Below are 4,334 nucleotides of genomic sequence, written 5' to 3'. Positions count from 1 at the left end.
GAAAACAATAATATTTAAGAATAACCCAACCTCAGACTTTCTCTCCTTCTAACCCTGTAATTCTCAATATGGTCACATAAAGGCCTACAGTTAAAAAGTCCTTCAGCCTGTCCATACTCTACTGTCATAGTTCTGTGTGTTCCCACTTTTGAAAGAATGGAGTCTCAGGCAGAAGAATCAATACTTATTTTTTATAATTTTTATTTTGCTATTAAAATTGTCCTATTTCCTGAGTAACTAAAATTATAAATCTCAAATCTTTTTTCAGAAGGATAAGGTTACAAAACATCTATTTAAAAGCAGTTGCAGTAATCAAACCAGCATGATATTGGTGAAAGAATAGGCAAATAGATCAATGGAACAGAATAGACAGCCCGAAAATAAACCCACACAAATATAGTCAACTGATCTTTGACAAAGGAACAAAAGCAATTCAATGGAGAAGGGATAGTCTTTCAACAAATGGTGCTGGGAAAACTGGACATCCACATGTTTAAAAAAAAAAAAATGAATCTAGATACAGCCCTTACACCCTTTGCACAAATTACCTCAAAATGGATCATAGATCTAAATGTAAAATACAAAACTACAAAACATCCAAAACAAAACACAAGGGAAAATCTAGGTCACCTTGAGTTTGGCAGAGATTTTAGATATAGGGCCAAAAGCAAAAGTTTGGTAAACTGATTTTATTAAAATTAAAAACTTATACTCTGCAAAAGACATTATTAAAATAATGAGAACACAAACTACAACTTGGAGAACCACAGCTTACAAGACACCTATCTAATAAAGAACTTGTATCTGAAATATACAGAGAATTCTTAAAACTTAACAAGAAAACAACCCAATTAAAAAGAAGGCAAAAGATCTCAACAGGCCAGGTATGGTGGCTCATGCCTATAATCCCAATACTTTGGGAGGCTCAAGTGGTGGGGATAGCTTGAGGCCAGGAGTTTGAGACCAGGCTAGGCAACATAGCAAGACTCCTGTAGAAAGAAAAAGAAAGGGAAGGGAAAGGAAGGGAAGGTATGAATAGATACCTCACCAAAAAAGATATACAGATGGCAAAGAACATATAAAAAGTGCCCAATATCATATGTCATTAGAGAATTGCAAATTAATACAATAGTAAGACACCAATACACATTTATTAGAATGGCTAAAAGCCAAAACATTAAAACCAAATGTTAGCAAGGATGTGCAGCAGTAGAAACTCTCACTTGTTGCTAGAAGGAATGCAAAATGCTACAGCCACTTTGGAAGACAGTGTAGCACTCTCTTATAAAACCAAACATACCCATACCATACAATCCAGCAATCACACTCCTAGGTATTTATCCAAATGAATTGAAAGTCCATACAAAAACATGCATGTGAATGTTTACAGAAACTTTATTCACAATTGCTTAAACTTGGAAGCAATCAAGATGTCCTTCCATAAGTGAATGGTTAAGTAAACCGTGGTAGGTCCATACAATGCAATATAATTCATTGATAAGAAATGAAGTATCCAGCCATGAAAAAGACATGGAGAAATCTTAAATGCACTTTGTTCAGTGAAAGAAGCTAGTGTGAAAAGGCTACATACAGTAGGATTCCAACCATATGACATTCTGGAAAATATAGACCTATACAGACAGTAAAAGCTTCACGGCTACCAGAGATTCAGGAGGTTGAGGATGACTATGTGGAGCCCAGGGATTTTTCAGAGCAATGATGCTATAATGTTTGATACTTAATGGATATGTGACATTAATCACTTGGCAAAACCCACAGAACTATATGATATAGAAGTAAATTTTACTGTAAACTATAGATTTAGTTAACAATGTATCAATGTTGGTTCATCAATTGTAAGTAAATTAACACACCAATGCAAGGTATTAATAATATACTGAAAATTGGGTGATGGAAGAGGGAATACAAGAGAACTCTATACTTTTTGTTGAATTTTTCTGTACACCTAAGACAGCTCAAAAATGGTCTATTAATTTTTAGAATCAAATAAATGACAAATTTCAAAACTGAAATTAAGGGGAGAGGGGCAAGATGGCTGACAGGCGCCAGCTTTGAACAGAAGCTCCCATCCAGAGGGAAGGATAATGTCCAGAAATACCCAATAAAGTTGAAGACTGGGAGCCCAGCCAAGAGAGAAGAGTGATATCTGTAGGACACCTCTGCTGAGGCAAGTTGAGACTCCAAGAAAGCAATTTACAGGTACATAATACATTCCAAAGGAACAGTATCCGTCCCCTCCCCCAAGAAAGTTGTGGTTTTCTCTTTGTTTTCTCTTCATCTGCTCCTGTAAGTTTTCTACAGGCGAGCAGTGAACTGAGGACCTATTATCTCACCCCACATGTGAAAACCACAGGAAGGGGGGTCTATTTCCCTAGAGGGATCCTGCTGAGATTCTAACCACTCTTTCGCCTGGCAGAAAAACTGAACAAACGTTTTCACTCCCATTTTGAATTTCCAGTCCACCCTTCCCCTCCTTGCCTACAGAGACAGTTGGGGGGGGGCACAAGAGCAGCGCCTACCCTACCCCTGCGAGACCAAGCATCCAGTCCCAGGACTGCAGCCAGAGACCTGCTAGACCCTTGTACATTCCATGGGCAGTGGTAGAGGAGTCCCCCATTCCAGGCACCTGCAGGAGGCCCCAGAACTACTTGCTAGGGCCACAAGCACCCTGCAAGCTGCAGTGGAGGAGTCCACTGCTCCAGGCAGGCCCATAACTGCCTGCTAGAGCCAAGCACATCCCGCAGGGGGCAGCAGAGGAGTCCCCACTCTGGGCAGGCCCAGAATTGCTTGCTAAAGCCACGTGTGCCCCACAGGCGGTGGTGGAAGAGTCCCCTGCTCCAGGCTCCCATGCTGGGGGTGCCCAGATCTGCTTGCTAATACCATGCATCCCATGGGCAGCAGAGTCCACCACTCCAGGCAGGCCCAGAGCTGCTTGCTAAAACCGCACATGCCCCGCGGGGTGCGGTGGAAGAATTACCTGCTCCAGGCACCTGTGCTAGGTGGGCCCAGAACTGCTTGCTAGAGCCACGCACACCCCACAGGTGGGACAGAGAAGTCCCCTGCTCCTGGCAGGCCCACAACTGCTTGATAGAGCTGCATGGGTCCCACAGGCAGTGGCAGAGGAGTTCCCTGCTTTAGGAACTCGCGCAGGGTAGGCCCAGAACTGCCGGAGCTGTATGCTCTCGGCATCCCCAGCCCACCTCCCGAGAACTATGAAAGTATAGTCAGTTGAGAGGGAACGATACTAGAATGGTGGTACCCTGAGGCAAAGAGCAGCAGCCACAGCAGGGGGAACAACAAGGCTCACACCCCTGAGGCTCTTCCGGACAGACATGCTCTGCCTCTCTGGACAACCAGAGGAAGCCAACATCTTCTCCAGTGGCAGCCACTGATTGAACAATTCTGGTATGGTCTCCACACAGTGTAAATTCAGCATGGGGTGGAATCAGTAGAAAAACTATGGTAATTTGAATAACTAGAGTAGATCAACTCCCCCAAGGAAGGATGGGGCAGATGCAATTAAAGATCTCATCCATAAACAGATGGCTGAGATGTCAGAAATCAAGTTCAGAATTTGCATACCAAATAAGATTAACAGAATGGAAGAATGGAGGGAATTGGAATTTCAAGAAATGATTCAAAAGATGTCTCAAGAATTCAATGATTTCAAAGATAAAATGACCAAATATTTTGAAACACTGAGGCAAGAGGTTGCAGCCCTCAAAGATCTGAAAAATATGGTAGAATCCCTCAGTAACAGAATGGAGCAGGCAGAAGAAAGGATCTCTGACAGTGAAGACAAAGCTTTTGAACGTGCCTAAGCATGCAAGGATGAAGAGAAATGGAGAGCAAAAACAGATCACTCTCTCAGAGAGCTCTGGGATAATTCAAAGAAAACTAATATTCATCTTATAGAAATCCCTGAAGGCAATGAAGTGGCTTCCCATAGCACAGAGGCTCTACTTCATGAAATTATGAAAGAGAACTTTCCAGACATGCCAAGAGATACTGAAATTCAGATTACAGACAGTTTCAGAATTCAGGCATGACTCAACCCGAACAAGACATCCCCCAGGTACATCATAATTAACTTCACTAAAGTTAATGTGAAAGAGAAAATTCTGAAAGCAGCTAGATATAAGAAAACTATAACCTACAAAGGGAAGAATATTAGAATGACTGCAGATCTCTCTGCTGAAACTTTTCAGGCTAGAAGAGGGTGGTCATCAACTTTTAACCTCCTAAAACAAAATAACTTTCAACCCAGGATCCTGTATCCAGCTAAACTGAGTTTCATCTATGATGGAGAAATT

At 41.9% G+C, this 4,334-nt stretch overlaps 1 protein-coding gene across 1 annotated transcript in view; it reads right to left on the bottom strand.

Moving 5' to 3' along the window:
- The window catches only part of LOC100942795 (quinone oxidoreductase-like protein 2), a 35,702-nt gene that overhangs the window by 1,481 nt on the left and 29,887 nt on the right, over window positions 1-4,334 (bottom strand). The gene's annotated exons all lie outside the window — the stretch shown is intronic.

This window comes from Otolemur garnettii, unplaced genomic scaffold (genome assembly GCF_000181295.1).
Source record: "Otolemur garnettii isolate 467f Iridium unplaced genomic scaffold, OtoGar3 scaffold00016, whole genome shotgun sequence".
Lineage (NCBI taxonomy): Eukaryota > Metazoa > Chordata > Mammalia > Primates > Galagidae > Otolemur > Otolemur garnettii.
This window is presented reverse-complemented; position numbering and strand designations above follow the sequence as displayed.